The sequence below is a fragment of the Amblyomma americanum genome, chromosome 2 (assembly GCF_052857255.1).
Source record: "Amblyomma americanum isolate KBUSLIRL-KWMA chromosome 2, ASM5285725v1, whole genome shotgun sequence".
In the NCBI taxonomy this organism is placed as follows: domain Eukaryota; kingdom Metazoa; phylum Arthropoda; class Arachnida; order Ixodida; family Ixodidae; genus Amblyomma; species Amblyomma americanum.
This window is the reverse complement of record NC_135498.1, coordinates 97,507,105-97,527,331: the sequence shown is the minus strand read 5'-3', so window position 1 is coordinate 97,527,331 and position 20,227 is coordinate 97,507,105. Positions and strand designations below refer to the sequence as shown.

The following is a 20,227-nucleotide window of genomic DNA, read 5'->3' as shown; positions in this document are numbered from 1 at the left end:
GTGACATGTGGGGTATGCTCGCGGCCCCCCTCGGTCGAGTGTCACGTTTTTCTTGCGGGTGGCGGATCTAGAAGCATTGCTGCATCATCGAGGGGAGCACTCAATTTCTTCTAGGCCAAAAAATAGATATCGGAAGAGGAATCGACAGCTTTGCGCTAAATAAAAGCGGCGTCGGTGAGAACCAACTGTACTGAAGAATACCCGCACCGCAACAGAAGTTAAATACGCTATTCAGACGCCAAATTGCAGGAATTGTTAAAACGCTCTGGCCCGTAAGATTAACGGAGACGGCCGCGACAAGCGATCGTAAATAGGCGCGCTAATTTGTAGCACAGCTCGTCTGATGGGTGGTTCTGCAGAATTTTTTCATCTTGTAACGTCAGTCCTAACGACTTCAACACTCCTGTCAGGAAAGCTCCCTTCGTTCGCCGAGGCTTTTGCCAAACCCTTCAGGCACCAGCCATCCCAGTGGAGGCAGCTTTCTCGTAACTTGAGCAGCCTCAACAGAAATTTCATCCCCTCTACAAGTAATAAAGAAGGTAAACGTAGCGCATAAATAAGCTAACCCGATGTTAAACAAAACTCCCAATTGTTATTCACCATATCAAAGCTGTTAATTAAGCGGTAATTCCTACAGGCGAAAAACGAATACTCAGCTCACGATCTGCGGCATGTAGAAACGAAGCGGGTATTGACTAGAGGTTCGTTTAAATGATTGCTGCAGTCCTTCATCACTGAAGGTACTGTGCAAAAGACATTTTTTATTGAAAAACCATGCACTGAACACATCCATATAATCAAGAGATTCCTACAGCAGTAAGCCGGCTGCTGAGCCGATATTCTGCAATTAGGTACTAAAAATTATTTAAAACTTGCGGCAGGTCTGTCTAAATGTAATGCAGTCCATCGTGGGTACGTGAATTTCAAACTACCAAGTGGTATCAAATAAGGTTGCATACAGGCTCTTTTATTTTTGTGCTTCTCTCTTCGATTAGCAGTGCAGAAACCTCCGGAAAAACCGGACGTTGTGTTATGGATGATGGCAGTCTGCTGTACAAAGCCTTGACTGTCTTCCCATTGTCCAGAAGGCTGCAACGCAAAACACATATTTACAGCATTTTTTCTGCATGACTAAAATGCACGTTTATAAATTTTCCCCTCTCCACTCACTCGTGCGTACGAAATGTGCGTCTGCTTATGAGTTTCCTGGTGCAGAACTGCGCAGACCCAATGCTGTAGGCTCTGTTTTTTTCCTCTGGAATATTCCACTCCCGGTGCGTTATGAGGTGGCGCCTTCAGCTGCTGCCTGGTGCTTGCAGCAGTTCAGCAGTACTAGAAAGAAATAAAAATGAAATCCATATAGTGTTTGAATAACACCGCCACATACACCGTGACAACAGACGTGGACGAGACGCACAGCAGCTTATGCAAAATTTTTCTGCACAGTTACTGTTCGATTAGCAAAGCGATACTCTGAAGTTTCAGGTATGTTTTTTCAACTTACTCCTTTCACAACGAACAAGAGTAGCCGTCTCTTGGAATGAAAAGTGAAAAGCTGTGTTTTCAGAATTCAGGTCATCTTTTTTGCTGAAACTTTCAGCACTGCACCTTTACAAAATGTTTTAGACAGTATGTAGACTGTGCATAGACCTTTTTCTATAAATTCTATAAACTCTCTATAGTCAAACTCTAGAGAACAGTCTATAGGCAATACAAATCCAATAGACAGTCTAGAGACAATCTATAGATTTATGGCCATGCAATTTTAGTAGACTTTTGTCTCTAGCAAGTCTGTAGACTATGAATAGACAAAAGAAATTTCTATAGGAAGGCAATAGATTCTATATGAAGTCCATAGGCTGTCGTAGAACATTTCTGTAAGAACATTGAGGTTCTGTCCTCAAGCAGCTAAGAGCATATGCAAGAAAGCAACTTACAAAGTACTCTTGGTGTGTCTTTTGCTGACAAACCTGCTTGAGCATTGCTTCCTCTTGCAAGGAAGGCTTCCCTAAAGGCAGAAAAGAAGCTTGTGCGCAGAGAGTTTGGTGGACTTTCCCATAAGTGGTATGGGAATAGGAGCAGGTATTTAGTGAGCTTCCCTAACAGACGCCTCTTTTACATTGAAGTGCTAAATACTTGACTCATTAAAGAAGCTCATTGTGATTACAGTAATTTAAACATTAAAAATTTCAGCTATACTTCAACTTAGGCACTTTGCCTTCGAGAGAATTTTCCTTGCAAAAAATTTATTCTCTTTCCCTTCAGACAAAAGGAACTATGCTGCTGAAGTTTGTTGTCATCTTGGCGGCGTTGTCTGGCACCTTTTCCTGTAAGTGAACCTATTTAGAGATAAATGTGTAAAGAACAAAAAGCTCATGCATACTATTCGTAGCTTTCCTTTACCTCTGTGCCGCAAGTTAGGCAGGATTTGCACTATCTTTTGGGTTGCATTTGCCATTTTTCTAACGTCTTGTCGTGAACTCACACCCTGTGTATGCCCAAACCACTTAATTCTGTAAGCATTGCTGGGTAAGCCCAATGTTGTAATGCTGTCTTGTGGGCGCAAACGCTCCATAAGTGAGTGAAGTAATGTCTGATATTCTGTGATGATGAAACATGTTAAAACTGTAGACATTAGCACGCCCATATTTGTGTTGAAAAAAGTATACCAGAGATGTAAACAGCCTATGAATAAGTACTCACCGGAATACCAAGACAAAGAAAGTGTTAATATGAAATTAAACACAGCAATGCAAATGCAGGAAAGAAAATTGATATCTTCAATGTTCGACAATAAAGCTGCGCGGATCACACTAAAGAACTCAAGGGAAGGATATTCTTCTCAAAATCAAGAGCAGAAAGCAAGCTTCGTGATGAATTGTGACGCGCAAGTAATATAGGTAGCCTGTAAGAGTGTCATAGTTAATACCTAAACAATGGAAAAATGTAGTTCTAGGCGCTTTGTGCGAACGGTGTGGTGCAGCGATAAAGAAATGAGATGAGGCAGTGTAGACACGGCATGTTCACATTGGGGATCATCAGTAGCCTCTAAAAACTATGAAAACTGAATTATATTTAATTGAGCAGTTTATAATCATACTAAACGTAAACAGTGACTAGGGACAAATTCTCTACATGCGGAAAAAGCATACGCGTAGAATTCGTTGGCATGTCAAAGTGTGTAAAAAGTTGGGCTCTATTTCAGTTTATAAAAAGCATGGAAAAATTACTATGCAGGAAGGATTATAAGACAATAAGGCTGCCATTTATTTTCGTCGGAGCCAGTGAAAATGAAATGGGAAAGAAAGTGAAGCACGAAGTTGGCCAGGGATATATTTCCGCTATAAAGTAAACTGTCAAAAGTGATAATGTCAAAATTACACAGAAATTAGATTCTTGGAGTCAATATACGCCTGTTGTAGGAAGAGACTCATAGCGCACGCCCGAGAAAGAATGGAAGGACAGAGATAACTTAGTCAAAACGGCCATTAGGAAAAAGTACCGCAAAATGATTCTCAGATTCGCGGATTCTTGCTTATATTGATATTCTGAATTAGCACGGTCATTTGTCTGCATGCATGAAATCTTCAAACAATCTGTGGCTCTTATTTGCACAAATCGTTAGTTTATTAAAAAATTTTTAACAGCTCTATGTAATCCGTGCGGTTACACACAAAATGGCGCCTCAAGTTGAAGAAATTTTCAGTAAGATCACATTGCCTCAATGCAGTTATTAGAAATACTCTCGGCTTTCTCAAAATGTACGAAGACTTTACGCCAACTTCTCATCAGCACATCCGTATCTCTAAATAGCCGTTGAGAGAAAAGTAAATTTTCGTGCACTATCATTTACGGGAACCTGAAAATACAAGCTCATTAAAGTGCGATAACAAACAACAAAGCGAAGTACTCGGTACTTTTTATCTGAATATGGCACTTACGTAAATCAAGCAGTGAAAAGCCATTCTTTAAATTGTGCAGTCGCATTAAATTCTTACACCAGATTTGAATTTTAAGGTTTAATTACGCAAATAAACTATAGTCAGAATGGACAGTTTTGACGGATACGCATTAAACCGCTAGGTTCTTCGAAGTTCTAGATTGTGATGTTCTTGAGAACGTGGGCAAGCTAACCAAAAGGTAAACATGATGAAATAGTGAATGCTGTTTCTCCCGTCTGCAACTGAAATGTTAGTACGCCAGCCCGCTCATTCTCAAATATTGCGAAGATCTGTAAAATACCCACTACAGGGGGGGGGGGGGGGAGGGGGGAGAGATTTTTTATTGCAATCACCTACGACATGGAAAGCTTGCTACTTGCAGCCGGCTACAACGAGTGAAATACGTGATACAAGCAAGGCGTTGCGGCCGACGTCTAAGACCGGGTAGTGTCTCCGTAGAAAGAGCGGTGCGACGAAGCAGCTTCTGCAGCTGTAATGCCATGACAGCTGAGGCCAGCCGTTCGCCGACTTCTAGATACATCTCGTTGACTGAGCTTCGAACAGCATCCACTCAACAGAGTGACAGCGGCGGGAAATTTTCTAGTTAGATAAAACCTCAGGACGGAATCGAGCAATGCTGCGCGTAAGGGAACGGTATCTTGAAAGCTCAAAAACGAACACTAATGTAATAGGTTAGCAAGAATTTGTGGCTTCAGTTGACTAGCAACAGTGCCGGCTAAAGTTCCCCTTTTTGTTTAAAATAACTTCACAGCAGGTGAAATGTGGCTTTTATCGCCTGTTCTTAAGCGTCTCGTTATTTCCGATGAGAGGCTGAAAGTGTTGGTTCAACTCATTAGGAACATACTTTTGAGCCGCTAAACTGTGAAATTTTTGTTCTTTTTTATGTATCGCTAGGAAGCTTGTCCGCCGAACAGTTTTCAAAAATATGAAGTAGAAATCATATCGACGCAGCACAAGACTTTCCGTTGTACTCAATAAGACGACAGTTTTTAATTCCGTGAAATCTGTTCGAAAGCTCATTCGTAGATATGAAAACGCTTCCTTCAATTCGGAGTAAGGGCATTTAGTATTCTAAAAGGTTTGCACAAATCAGTTTTGAAAAGAAAACAACAAACTAAAAGGTACGGTTCACGCGGTAGGGAAGGTGGGACGTTCAGAAACAGTAATAGGACATCAGAGCGATCACACTCCTGGACTCCGAAATAATTTTGACCAGCTCTGGTTCTTGAAAATAAATTGACAACGTAACGTGCAAGTACAGTTCAGCATTTCGCCCATGTCAAGGTCGTGACTGCGGTTCTATCGCATTGCAAGACAAGTAGAAAAAGAACGGGTCGGACATTTTATATGCCGCGATCTAAAAGGAAGCATTTTGTGCCTTATCTTCTAGCGTAGCAAGAAAGGCGAAACACTTATAGAAGTGATCGCTGATGGTGGTAGCTGGACAGCAGTACAAGAGCCGGGCTTCTTGCCTTTCAACATTTTCATGTCTTAGCACACCTCTATTCTCGAAGTTGGGCAGCACATGCAGTCTCCCTCACCGCTTTTGCTTCTGAAGGGGCCTGCGCCATCAACTGCTGTTATTAGCTGGATGGGGCGTTCAGCACCACTTGATGCTTTTCCACCTTCAAGCTGTTACAGTTCTTCATTGGACCTAGCGATGCGCTTAGACGCTTTGGTTGTCTTCAGCGACATAAAGTTGCCATTGGTGACGCAGTCGAGCCTTTCCGGCTTTTCACTCCAGCTGTCGAATCCTACAGACACAGTTGCAGCATTACTGCCCCCGGCATTTGGAGCCGCAAAAGATGGAGAACACGACGTAAAACACGCAGTGCGAGGGGTTACCTTTTATATCACACAGTACGAGATGCTGACGTGCTGGCGAAGTGGTCAATGACATCAAAAACGAAACCTCTCCGTTTGCGCGTGAGGTGGTTCGATTCCCACTTGCGGCTATAGTTTTAAGACAGAAATGCATTTTTGGAAAATATCTTGCAGTATGATGGCGTACTCAACCTGATTCTCACCCCCCCCCCCCCCCCCCATCATTGTCCCGGCATGCTAGGGCGCTTCAGTGCCAGGCAGCAATTTGAACGGCTTCTTATTGAAGGACGCTAAAATGTTGCTTTCACCAGTATTTTACGCTGCCGCAATGTATGACATGCGGGCAAGAATTGCGCACCGAACACGTTGGCTGAGTGGTTAGAGCGTGCTAGGTAGCTCGGATGACCAGGGAACGGCGTGCAAACCCCCGATCCCTCCTCATTAAATATTTTTGGAATCTGGATTTGGCAGTAGCCATCGTTGTCTCTACAGCGCGCATCTCTACCATCTGTTTCTCACCTATTCATTAGTTTACCTCTCTTGTATCCGCACGAGGAAGTTGTAATGACCCAATGGCGCCAGTATACAAGCCTGTGCATATTCCTTTAATTTCTGTTTCTTTCCTAGCACGCACCACGCACACGCACTCTCTCTCTTTCACTACATTTCTGAGCTTTAGGACGCGGGTGATACTCTAAACGTGGCAGCCGTGTTTCCATGCTGGAAGGAGGAAAAAAGAAATAATAAAACGTGATCTATTACCGAGTAAAGATATGCAGCACCTCCTTTTTCTGCTCCTTAACTCAATCCAAATCCCCTCCCTCACGGAGGAGGTCGGGTGTCCATCAAGTAGCAAGACGGCCACTAGGACTAGTAAATTTGTGGTGGCTCAGGCCGTTAAAACAAACGCCTTATAATCTACCATTAAAAACAGTGCACTATGTTCCAAAGCACAGTGATAGTTTTTACCCTCAGTCTACAAAGTGTTATAACATAAATTAAAATGAATCCTTGGCGCCCAGCTTATAATTTGCAAGCTTGGAAAGAGTTTTAGGTTTTGGTGCTCGCCTATTCGACCAGGACGCGTGATTATTAGACGCCCTCAAACGCATCCAAACGCCTCTCAACCACTCTGTGCGCGCCTGTTTTGGGGGTTTATGTGTTATTAGACGTGTTTAGTATTCCGGAGACGAATTAGCGGAGACGTAAGCCGGTGTCCCAGAGGTCTCCTGCGCACTCGCAGTGACGCCGCCTGGCCGAATCAATGTCACTGCGCGTGCGCAGGAGGAGACCGAGAAACCAGGATACGTCTACCCTGATACATTCCCGGTAAGCTAAAAGCTTACCTAGGCCTAGGCGCGGTACTCGCATGTATATGTGGACGTGGGTGTCCAGCAGGACTGCATCTTTTGAGAGAAGCGATAGAGGTAAGGATGAAAATGGCCAAAACTGTGACAAAAAGCATAAAAACGGTGCTTTCTGCTTTCGCTGAGATTCGCCACTTGAATGGCATAGGGTAAGCGGATCGTAATTTTTTTTCCTGCAGTCTTACAAAAGATCCCTTCAAACTGCACTACTGCATGAGCAGGCTGTAGCGATGTGAAGATCTGCGGAATTTTTTCTTATGTTATTAGACGTGTTTAGTATTCCGGAGACGAATTAGCGGAGACGTAAGCCGGCGTCCCAGAGGTCTCCTGCGCACTCGCAGTGACGCCGCCTGGCCGAATCAATGTCACTGCGCGTGCGCAGGAGGAGACCCAGAAACCAGGATACGTCTACCCTGATACATTCCCGGTAAGCTAAAAGCTTACCTAGGCCTAGGCGTGGTACTCGCATGTATATGTGGACGTGGGTGTCCACCAGGACTGCATCTTTTGAGAGAAGCGATAGAGGTAAGGATGAAAATGGCCAAAACTGTGACAAAAAGCATAAAAACGGTGCTTTCTGCTTTCGCTGAGATTCGCCACTTGAATGGCATAGGGTAAGCGGATCGTATTTTTTTTTCCTGCAGTCTTACAAAAGATCCCTTCAAACTGCACTACTGCATGAGCAGGCTGTAGCGATGTGAAGATCTGCGGAATTTTTTCTTTTACATGGCTACCATTCTGACAGTAAAGCTTCCACTTTTCAGTTGTGCGGCTTTATGTTTGGTCTCAAAGCCTCTCCGGGTTTCCCACGATGTTCGCGTAAAATGGCAGAAAATAGGACGCAGAAGAAATTAATATTGTAGACGATTCAATTCTAAGATAGCTCTTACAGGAGCTATGTTAGCCTGGTAAGAGAGTTGCGCTTCAGAAGACACTGACGAAGCGAATTGACTTCTCATAGCGTACGGTATTTAATTGCTTTCCCATATGTCTTGCAACCCGGAGTCATTTTCTTTTTAATTCAGCTGCGCAGCTCAATGAAACCTCAAATGATGGGCCAGAGTTTAAAATCTGTTTGTACAAAATTTAATTTAATTTAATTTATTCTTCATCTTCAAGAACTGAATAACGAGAGGGACTTCAAACAAAAGTGATATTCTTTCTTAATGGGATGCTTAGCCTCGCTTCTCATCCTAAAATTTGTGGCTTCTGAGTGTTTGGTTCTTGGATAATTTTAATACAGCTTGCTGCAGGCATTGCAAATACCACTTTGTCAATTGTCTAGAGCCTATGGTTTTAGCTCCTAACTAGTGTAGTTGAGCTCTTGTAGAATTCGAGGAGGTCCTGTCTGCTGTAGGCGGCACAACCAAAATTCTTGTTAAAATACCTTTGTTTAAAACAAAAAGACATGTGCTAGTGGTCTGAGTATCCGCGTCGCATACGGCAGCTGCTGTGTTCGATTGCCGGTGCCTCTGGGTACCCACTGATTTGCCATTGGGTAAAATCTTTCGCACGACCTGGCGCTCCACTACCGCGAAGGTGAAATTCTTAAGGAGAGTATACCGGACCAAATTATAGCAACCAGCTATCTTACCATGCATAATTGATGTATTGCACGTAATATGGCGTGTGTTGCGCTCCGTCGAGGGTTCCAGATTGATATGAACTACACTGCGTTCCTTAACTTCCAGTGACATTCTACTATGCAGTCCGGGTATGTTAGAATAAATAGCGCAGCTGTGCACTTAGATTGTGTGCATTATTAAGGTGCTTCAAATGTTATTCTAATCGCGTTAGTTCTATTGAAGTCGGTAGCCACAATATTAGAATGCTTAATTTGTTTTAAATTTTCAGCTGCCATCAATGGTTCTACTTCGGGTTCCTCTCCGTCTGGTACGCAGGACCAGTCGAATGGAGTCTTCAGCTCGATAAGCACCTGGATTACGGACACAGTATCTAAGATTCTCAACAGCCTCAAATCCCTGATAGGTGTGGGGCAAGAACGAGACCAAATAAATTCTGGGTGAAATCGCTGCGAATAAACATTTACACGACAATGTGAACAGAACTAGTATGATAAGCGCTGAGCGTACACACATTGCTGCTTCTTTTGCATATTTTGCTTGATGCTTATTGTAATTCATGTTTGTTTTACCTGCGGGACAGCTGAACAAATAAAATTTATTTGCTTTTGTTACGCCACCATCGCTGCACTTTTCTTAGCTTTCATCTGTTGCGACTGAGAGCCCGACCAGCGTTTTTATTCCCCTTCAGGAGCCAGTTAAAGCTGCTCTGAAGAAAATTGGTCTTTTTGGTTGAATCAAGTTCAGAATGCCTCTTCTTTGTCTTCGTTTGTTATCCGTGCATTTAACCAAACATGAACCAACCGACTGACCGACCGACCGACCGAATCTAACAAAATAAGACGTGCTTTTAAAAGATTTTCTATATTTCAGCACATTCCAAGTGTTGCTGCAGATCTGGACATCCCACCTCAAGACAGCTATATGTACTGAGCCAATCCAACGTGTTCTTATTTTTATAACTCGGTGCTTAACATTGCGAAACGTTTGGTTGTGCCAGAATACCTTTTCGAGAAATTTTCGTTGCGTGTTACTGGTGAGTTAAAAGCAGTCGCTTTCTACGCATGAAGAGGAAAATATTCTGCATTTTCTGCACCGAGCAGGACACTTTGATCCCGATTCTTGCTGTCTGCATCGTTGCGTGCTTGGCAGGCTAGCATTCTGGTGCAAACAAATTGCATCCACAAGAGGCGATTGCACTTGTAGGCATCATCTCAATATTGTGAGCCTTTTCTATGAGGGCCTGTGGGATTTCTTGTGCTTTCTTGCAGGCAGCTAATCGTTCAGCAATTCCAGTTTGAAAGCTGAGGAAACACAGTATTTTTGTCGGCAATTGATCTTAGCGTCTCTGAGGTATTGCTAAGAAACGCCACACGCCGCCACCGGAGCTCAGCCACTGTGGTGCTTGGCTGCTTACCCGAAAGACAGGGGTTCGATCCTAGCCGCGGCCGTCACATTTCGATAAAGGCCATATGCTGGAGGCCTATGTACTGTGCGATGTCGTTGCCCGTTCAATAACCCCAGAAACGAGACCGCAAAGAACCGCTGTGATGAGAAAATTAAACTAAATTGAAAGAAAACCGGGTGCAGCCATTTTCTTCGGCGCAATGCCTCAGGGACATTACAATATCTAACCTGTCCGCCTCTCCTCAATGAAATTGCTTTAGTCGACGATGACTTCAGAGCATTGAAATTCGATTAGATGTCTTGGAGTTTCGCTCCACCGTAATCTGCTTAAGCTTCGCCTCTGCCCACGACGGTTGAAGACACGTTAACAATATCATTATCTTGCCAATGAACAACATCAAAGCCGCCAATCTCAAAAGTCTTTTTTCGTTGTCTTCATTCTACAAAAATGAAACCGATTGGACCATACAGTGGCGCAGCCGCGAATTACCAACCATTTCATCATCAAAAAACTTACCGTAAGAGACATCTCAATTCATGTTCTACTCAAAGAGAGCTTCAGCGCTCAACTCATCCGGCTTTTTTCTCTCAAGTGCATGGTATTAAACGTCTACAGATTATAAGGGAACATAGTACAGCACGTGCTCTTAAAACCATCAGAATGGGACGTGTACTGAACTTACAACAATCTTTCTATTAAGGTGTCGTGTCCACATTTGTGGCCGTAATTCGGCTGAGTTCATCAAGGCGTTTGTGTTTCAGTACCACACAGAAAATTTTAGCGACAAGTACCAATTAAATTGTTTAGGCATATCTGATTTTAAACTGCATCTTTCGCGATTAGTTGCAAACATAAAGTGCGAAAGCGAAGGCTGCCTATTCTCTCGATGCCAACAGTGTGACGCCTCTTCTTATTTTTTTAACAGATTCTGCGTCTTCTTTAACAGTTCGGGCCAGAGGTTTGACAATCAGTATCTCTATGTGAGGACCGCATAGTTGAAAGGTGAACGTTTAATTTAAGAAAAAAGTTCTTGGCCGCGCCCACATATGTCAACACAGCGCCTGAAAGATTTACAGAATGCGTAGTGAACGCAGTGATTGATAGGTCCGAAAATTGCCCTCGCTTTCGACGCTTCGCAGGATTCACACGTGCGCGTCAAACTACATATTTTAATTTCATATCTGGACACCCATAGCGCAGGGTGACAAGGCACTGAGTAGCCTGTACGTCTCGATGACTCTTGCCGCAGAGGGAACGGAAAATAGAGGACGGATTTAAACGCTAGCAAAAGGTCGAGGAAGCGTCTATACGGCTCCGCACCACAACGAATAGGGCATGAACGTAAAGGGCATAAGTTTCAGTTGGAGACAGCAGGGGTTCTCGAGAAAGCCGTATAGCTCGCTGTAGTCTTTTGGGCTGATGAGAATGCGCCTTAGTCGACGGTGTGCGACAGAGAATCCACCGAAGCTATAGGAATCAAGTATCAATAGTGCTTAATTCACGCAACGGATGTCTCCAGTAGGTTTCGACCAATAAACACAAGGACCCACTGGTCCATATTTTTATGGCGACTTCGGCCTCGCCGGATGCATCAGACAGATCTTCGTCTTTCCTATATATACCTAAGGTTCTCACTTTTTCCAGCAGACAATAACGACTCCATTTCGGAGTTCGCTTCGTCTTGTCCCCAAGAGCACCGATCTAAACGCCGCTGACCAATAGACATGCGGAAACTTGCACACCGTCTCTCAATTGCTGAGTTGCTACAAGAAAAAGTGATTGGTTCTGACCAAGAAATAACCTCAAGAACGTTTCCAGTTAACTGGTTGCGAATAAAAGTTAGCGTCCCATCGTGAAGAGGACTATAGTCAGACTTGCGTTCAGTTAGAGAGATGTCTGTTGGTATTGATGCTTTGTTTGAAGCGCATTTCATTCTTCCTTTCTTTAAGTGCTGTGAATAACAGCCGCAGGGGAAGCAATTTGAAATATTTTCTGGCGCTAACATCACCAACATATTTTTGTCGACCTGCATCTAGGAATGTTGTTAACAGCTGGAATTTACTTTTACACTCTAACAGCCTGCATCTAGCAATGATCTTCACATCAAGAATTTAGTTTTACACTCTAAAAGCTGTGCGTGCTGTAGAATTTGGGAGCAGATTGCGACAACGAACTTGTCCATCGAACAGATTGCTGGTGTGGAAGCGATAGACTTGGCGTTTACTATTTAGAAACCAAGGCACTAAATAAGGTAATCTCTAATGAAATTAGAACTACCTTACACCTATTTAACCAAAACGCAAGGATGGTTTTCGGACATCCTATTCGTCAATAAGCTATATGTATTCAGCATGTACTCACCGCAAGAGGGCAGCGCGAAAATGACACGGAACACAGCAACAACACTGGAGACAGTTATGCGCTGACTTAGCAACTTTCAGTAGTAGTGGACGTGCTTTAAGTTAACGACTCACATTCTGAATGACACAGTTCACATCATCCTCAATGAGCCGGTCCGTGTCTGTGTCACGGAATCTGACGGCCACCTTCCTAGCCACAGCCAATATCTGCGGTCTCTTTGACGAAGGTTTTGTAGACAAACTGCAGTCCATCTTGTAGGATAATCTCGGCATCGCTTGTCAGGGTATTCACTTCGAGAAGAGTGACAGAATGTTGCCCGGCGTTGTTTTTCGTAGTTGTTGCTAGAAAGTTAGGTCGTGAACATTGAAAAAAAACTGGGTGCTTTAAGAAGCCAGCTTTTTTGAAGTACTGTTGTTTTTTATGTTCCAAGCAGCCAGGTTCTTCTTAATGAATGACGCATCTGAGACAGCCTTGGTATTACTGCACATGCCTACAGTATTAGGACTTCAGTACTTTTGCCACGCAAAGAACGTGGTGCACCACGTGAAGCAGGTCCACTACCGGTAAATGTTGCAAGTCAGCGCAAGTCCTGTCTTCTGTGTTATTGCTCTGTTCCTTGTCATTTTGGCGCCCCCTGTTTTGATTCATGTACAACCTTTGTCGTTAAAGTTCCAAAACTAAGTCCATTAAAGAAAAATTCGTTTAACATTGAAATCATTTGTGCAGCGCCCCTTCGAAATTGTCTTCATTGCTGCCTATACACAGCTTCCAACGCTTCTTGAGGTCTTGGAAACAGTTGGAAACCACTTATTTTGGCAGGGCTGTCAGCTTCTTTGTCATGGCGTCTTGAGTGGCCTCCAAAATACCCATCCAGCGACCTTTTAGGGCTCTTTTCGCACGAGGCAAAAGAAAAAAAATCGCATGGGGAGAGGTCAGGCGAGTATGGTAAATGGGGAAGTACAGTAATGCTGTGCTTGGCGAGAAATTTTGTCACGCTGAGAGAAGTGTGCGGCCTTGTGTTATCGGGGAGAAGCCTCCATTGTGCAGATGCCCATAAGTTAGGGCGACGGCGTCGCAGTGCATCACGCATGTGTTGGAGCAAGCGAATATAAAACTCCTGATTCACCGTCTGCCCTTCTGAGATGAACTCTTGGTGTATGACACCTCTGGCAACGAAAAAAGCTATCAGCATCGTCTTTGTTTAGGTGTTCTGTCGCCGCACCTTTTTCGATGCTGGAGAGCTTGTGGACCGTCATTCGGCGCTCTGCCTATTTGTATGGTCTTCAACAATGATGCTGTCGACGAATGCAGCAACCTTCGCTGCCTCGGAGAGCAAATCAGCGCTCACTGATGTCCGCGTGTTCTTCTGGTCCTGTGTGAGGGAGTGCAGCACAAGTCTGGCATTAAGCTTTCGTTTTCCCATGTTCTCACGCAAAATTTGGTCCCATGTTGTCTTACTAATGTCGAGAGAATCTCATAGCATGCGGACTGTAATGGTGCGGTCTTGCTGTACGATTTCCCTGACCCGAGCCACGTTGTTTTCATTCCGTGAGGTTTAAGGGCGTCCCTGCCTTGTGTCTTCTTCCACCGACGTTCTCCCCGAACGAACCTCTTGTGCCACTCGAGAACTCGCGCCCGCGATAATGTCTCCTTGCCATATGCGTCACGAAGGAGCTCATACGTTTTTTTTTTCTTGCCTGGCTTTGACACAGAAAATTGCACATAACAAACAATCAACAAAAGACAAACGCTATGTACACCCGACTCGAAGTCAGCCAGCATGAGTCTGGCTTCGTCAACTTAAAATTTGCGTGAATTTTAAGTTGAAGGAGCTCATACGTATGTGTGGCAGTATTGTCAAGCTTCACACAGCATTTTATGTTTACACGCTGCTCGCGTTGGACGTTCATCTCTCTACATTCACTGCGCAGTGGAATGCGCAGACGACTAGTGACAACGTATTTTTCTACATGTAGTGTCATCTAGCAGCTGCCACAGCAATTACCATAAATAGTTCAGGTTAGCCCGAAAAGATGGCCCTACACATGCGCCCCAACATTTTTTGGGGGGAATCATTTCTAGAGAAGAAAATAAATCAGCCTCGAAACTTTACAGAGAAAGGTTGTACATGGGCAGGGCATGTAATGGGAAGACATGTTAACCGGTGGGCCCTTAGGGCAGAGGAAATGATTCGAAGAGAAGGTGAGCATAACGGCGGGGTGCAAAAAGGCAGGTGGACGGATGGTATTAGGATATTTGGGAGGATCAGGTGACCGCAGGACAGAGTTAATTCGAATATTGCGGGATAGGCTTTTTCCAACAGTTTGCCGTTGGATTCCTGTTTAGAATGCCAACCTGCCGAAAATATCTGTCATTCAACGTTTCGAGGTTAGTTTAGTGAAAAACTATTATCCGAAACTCCTAATTCAAAACTGTGTTATTAAACGAGTAACAAATTTTCGTTCATGCGCTAATAGGCAAGAGTTGTATCAACGTCACTGATAAGAGAAAGGCCGTTAGCGCATCCCATTTAGATTATCTTATCTAACTATTCGACTTTCCAGGGTGCACGCTGTGTGGCCCTTTCCCAGGCAATCTTCGCAAATAGTTGTCTTATGCAAAGCTAACCCGCCGCCCACAGTTCAGGTTGCGCTACATCTAGGTGCCACCTTAACCTACTCTTGCTGCGCATCGCGCTAAAAGCAGTTTGAAAAGCCGGTAAATTTTAGCTGTTTCCTAACTTTTGTCCGGTTTGGCCATGGCGGAGGAGGGATTTGTTGGCGAGGCATGATCTAGGACTTCGGAATTACGCTGCTAAAATCATCGTGCCGTAGGCTGCACGAAAGTTAGACATAAATACGGGACCGACGCATAAAATGCCAAATTATCCTCCGATATATTGCGAATTGTCTGCGTTTTATGTGTACATCCGCAAAAACTCGAAACAATTGCCCACACTCTGGCCCTCAGTACTCCCGTATGCTTGACAAAGGTAGCGAGACAATACTGAGACAACATTGTTATCGCAGCGGTATAAGCCCCGGCTTCCTGATGTATGCTGAATGGTGCTAAGTTTCGGTGACCACTGCAGCCACCTACGTAATCATTGAAACGCTGGAATACCGTTTTGTAAAAACTCGCTTCGGTGAAACGGTACACCCCTCTCCTGGCGGCCCCTTCACAGCTTCGCCATGAAGAGGGCATATAAGCCTCCTGGTCGGGCAATGGTCTCCACTCTTCCGTATGTTGCTTCCTCGAAAGCGGCAAGCACTTTCCTTGCGGAGTGCTGTGCGATAATGTCACGCTATACTACCGAGGGAGGCCGAGGTCTGTAGCAGGCCCGTGAGCTGGCTCAAGTTAGTTTCTGCGGCCAATTGAGCAACGAGAACTGACGGCTAGTCTAATACAAGGACGAGCTAAGGTTTTGACACCAACTCAGGCGCCACTGAGGAAGCCCTAAAGGAAAGATCAAAGGCAGCCAAAAATAGAGCAGATGGATGATAGAGCAAATATATCAACAAAGAACATTTGACTAACCAACGATTGGTTGCCAGTTAATGCAGCTTTGGATGGCAACCAGCATCAAGAAACGGCCTTGAATTGCTCAATCATTGTTACCTCTCACACGTATTGTCCACTATAGCTCTCCTTGTGTTGCGTTTCTACCCCTTGCGCCCTTATACGCTGTGTATCCGATTCAACAACGCGCTGCTGAGATGCAAAGTCTCCAGATTTCTTGGTCATTGAAGCGTCGTAGCGCCAAGTCGTTACCGAGGTGTGGCTCCTTTCATTTAAAGGTAGCAAGTTAAGGGACTTGCGAGGTTCAGAGGAAAGGGCCTTGCGAGGTTGTAGAAGTTGAAGTTGTCGAAGTTGAAGAGTGCCATCCAGAAAGGCATTTACAAGACTACCTGAGAAAGCGTCTATCTGAAGGTTTAAAGAAGGAACTAAAGTGTCCACCGAGACCAATTACTGAGAGAGGTGGCTTGTTCTTATCGGGAAACTGTTTAAATAAAAAAAGCCTGAAAAGCACGCAAAGCAGGCTAGGCAAGTAAATGAGGTTTACTTAATTGGCGCATGGTAATAATGTATAGTACGGGCTGAATAACGCTGCGGACGTGCGCGCATAATCTCTTTTATCAGCGCCGAAGTTTTAAAACGCAATGCAAAAATGTAAAAAACCCTAACAATGCAATCAAAATTAACATGACGGTTGTTTAATTGGAATTTACATGTACATTTACATGTGACTGGGAAGTATATAAGGTAAAAAGAGCGGGAAGACCTTGAGGCGCTCACCATGGCTGATGACAGCAAGTGTGTCACCACACCTTCGGTTACCGTAACAAGTTCTACTCTACTTTTGATAATCCAAGCAAAGCAGAGAGAGTAATCGAAATAACAATTCCTCTTTTGCCAGAAAAAAATCTTAGTTCCGTGTGTTTTACATTCTCATTGTTCAATATAAAATAAAACTTCGGAGCCCTGTGAGAAAACCAGTTGTTGGCTCTACTTGCCGGTGAGAACTTAACTTTCTACCTCTCAGCAATGCGGCATAAATACAAATCAGCACCAAATTAGTATAATTATGGCGTCCTCACTCTCTGAACTAATGGTATGAACCACACTCCTTCTCGGATTCTGGCTTTCATTATGTCTCGATATCGAAGCTACCCTACAAAAGACCTCTGTTTGAAGTGCACTTATAATTAAAGGCACAACCACACTAGCGACATCAGGAAGTAGACTGTGCAATTGCTCTTGAGCCTCTATTTAATTTTATATATTAAGGAGCGTAGCAAGCAGTGCAATTTATTTTCGGCATAAAACAAATCTACAATGTGGCACAAATTGAACAATTGGCGTTTTAGGTGAGGCTCGTGCTCTTCAATCGCTGAAGCAGCTCTAGTATTAAGCAAATGTTTCTAATATTTCTCTTGGCATAGCCTTGTAGTGTGCACCTGAGAATACAGCACCAACAATTGCTTTAATTCGCTTTCTACTTTCGTGTGCCGAGAATATGGCGTCAAAACTTACCTACGTTGTTTACAAGCTATATATTCTGCATGATGCGCATGCTAATAAAGAAACAGCCTTGCTTAGTTGACTGCTGTCAATACAGGTGTCAGCACATAAGGAAAATAAGTGCTGAAGCTCAGATTAATATTGTTTTATATATGTTCTCATCTTTCTTCGAACACCACTCCACTAGGGGATTTAAGGTCATATGACGTCTTTAAGACACCGGCTCATCAGTGGGCCATATGAACACAGGTAGGGTAGTCTTAATTTTTGTTCTGGTTTTAAATTGGCAGGTCGTATTAGGCGCAGTATTTTTATTCTTTCTATTGTTTCTACCTTATATACAATCGACGCTGAAAATGTACGATGTACTTCAAGAAATTAGCGCGTCCACGCCATTCATCGTTGCACTGTGACAAGGAAATCAGTTTTTAAGCAGGCTGCAAATTCCATTTCACTTGTCGATGGTCGGCTGCCACGCGAAATTTAGAAAGCAGACCTTAGATGTAATGCAAAATAAGTGCGCCCTATATTACAAAAAAAAAAAAGAAATTTCACATACGAGTTTGAACGTTATCGCAACAGAGTATTTCTTGTGTTTTGTTCAGGTGACGCTATAAAAAAAGGTTGAATTTTTTAACTTTGCATTATTAGGAGCAGCAGGGTAGATCAATTTTGTGTTGATCCTTAACGGACTAGCGGCGTAGTGATTTGTACAGTGCGCCTCAGTGGAATTTTCACTAGCAATTTTACGAAGCATTTAATATTACAAGCCGGACGTTTATTAGTTGAACGTTCGTTTCTGCGATGCGATGCCGCAGGAGTTTTGAAAATACAGTAATTTTTGATTCGGTGGAAATACGACGTGTCATTTGTACAAACAGGGCTGGTGTGTGTCTAAAACCACGTGACTGGGAGAAGAGCGCAGCGCATGCAGAACACCTGTGTTCAAAATACTTTCCAGGAATTTTTATCACCAGGCGAACACTACTAAATGTGCCGTTTATCAACGTGTGCATTCTCTTGCAGGTGCGCACCAGCAAAGCAAAGGGGGAGAAAGGTTGCTATGCCACGAAATGCAAGTGTGGGCAGAGCGGCGTTCGTGTGCTAATTGACCGAATGTTTTTTTCTTTCTTCTTTTGTGCGCACAAACGGAGGTTTATTTCTAAGACCCACGAGTATGACTCATCTTCGGTGGCTGCTATCCTGCATCACTGTGCGCAGTAATGTTCTAATACCCATATCAAAATGCGAGCTTTAAATTATCTACTATAAGGACTTTTCGGTCAGGGGACTTTCTCTCAACTGGTAATACTAATAATATATGTTATGCATCTAAAGAACATTTCAGAACTATCACTTTACATAAAAGAACTGCTGCTTAAAAAGATGATTTTGTGTGCTGACTCACACCCACACACAATATTAGACATTTTTTTATTTGTTAAACATCTGGCTTTCTTCGAAACGACATAAACTTCGCGACCATGGCAACTTGGCGCGCGGCTACGGCAGGATGTTCATCTCCCTCCATCGATCCAGGCGTCTTTATTATGTGACGTCAGCTACAGCACCGACATCAGCGGCTGTTACACCAACTATCTCGACTTTTACCTTTGACCTTGACCATATGCACCACCTTGGTGTCGAACCTGACAACCAGCAGTTACGTTCATGGTTTGACCTCTACCTATATTCAAGGTGAAAATTTGTGGCCCCGCTGACGCCTCGAAAAGCTCGCGTAGTAAAGATTTTCGCTTCAAACAGCAACACAAGTCGCCTTAAAAAGCGTTTTTCTCACACCCCTACAAGCAGCAGCGAACGTAGCCCAATGCCGAGCGAAGAGCAGATAAGAGTCGGAAATCCGGCGCAGGCTGACGCGGCAGCCGATCATGTATAATTGTGGTTTCATTACAAATATGTTCGCCATAATTATCTTCCACCGCGTTAAACAGCACAAATCAGCTTTGGATAATTGCACATTAGCCAGTGAAGTGACCGCTGTGGGCCTAAAGGCGGCCACAATGTCGAGGCGGACCACAATACCGAGGCGTATAAACGACATGGAAATTTTTGGCGGTGGGACAGGTGGATAGCACATTCATGTGCCGGACATCTTTCTAAATATTTGCAATACTTACTCGGAACAAGAGCATTCTCAACTAGAATCGTAAACACCCCTACAAGTATCGTTCAAACTACCCATACAGCCTTGTAGAATCTACAGGTTGGAGCTGGTTTATACAGGCGAGCCTGTCTCTGGGTGCTGCGCACAACGTTGAAATACATAAAAGATGACTCCGCTTTTCGCAACCACTGTTTCGGAGAACGTTGGAAAGCAAGTGGAACATGTGTATAACGTTCTCTCTGTGTGATTCATCATTATGAAGGAACACAGCGCAAAAGAACGGGACAGAAGAGAACAAACACACGTACGCATGACTCAAACACACGGCAATAATTTCTCGTCTCTTCACTGGCTCATGCGTAGGCGATGCCTGCCTGCATTTGTGGTTCGTGGCGTACAACGGTCGTCGCTCAAAACGTTACGCCATGTTTTCTGCTCTGGAAGAGTCCACATGCGGGACATTATCAGATGGCACATTCAGCTGGCGCTAGTTGCTTTCAGTGGTGCAACACTACTACAAAAAATAAAAAAGTCCCAGAGACAGAATAAATATGTAGACCGCATTCCATGAGGCA

At 43.9% G+C, this 20,227-nt stretch overlaps 1 long non-coding RNA gene across 1 annotated transcript; it reads left to right on the top strand.

Moving 5' to 3' along the window:
- The first annotated feature begins 1,376 nt into the window (after positions 1-1,376).
- Positions 1,377-9,350, top strand: LOC144118845 (uncharacterized). The gene is made up of 3 exons (XR_013312165.1): positions 1,377-1,485; positions 2,266-2,329; positions 9,008-9,350. It is a non-coding gene; the product is annotated as an uncharacterized LOC144118845 (long non-coding RNA).
- Positions 9,351-20,227: the final 10,877 nt, after the last annotated feature.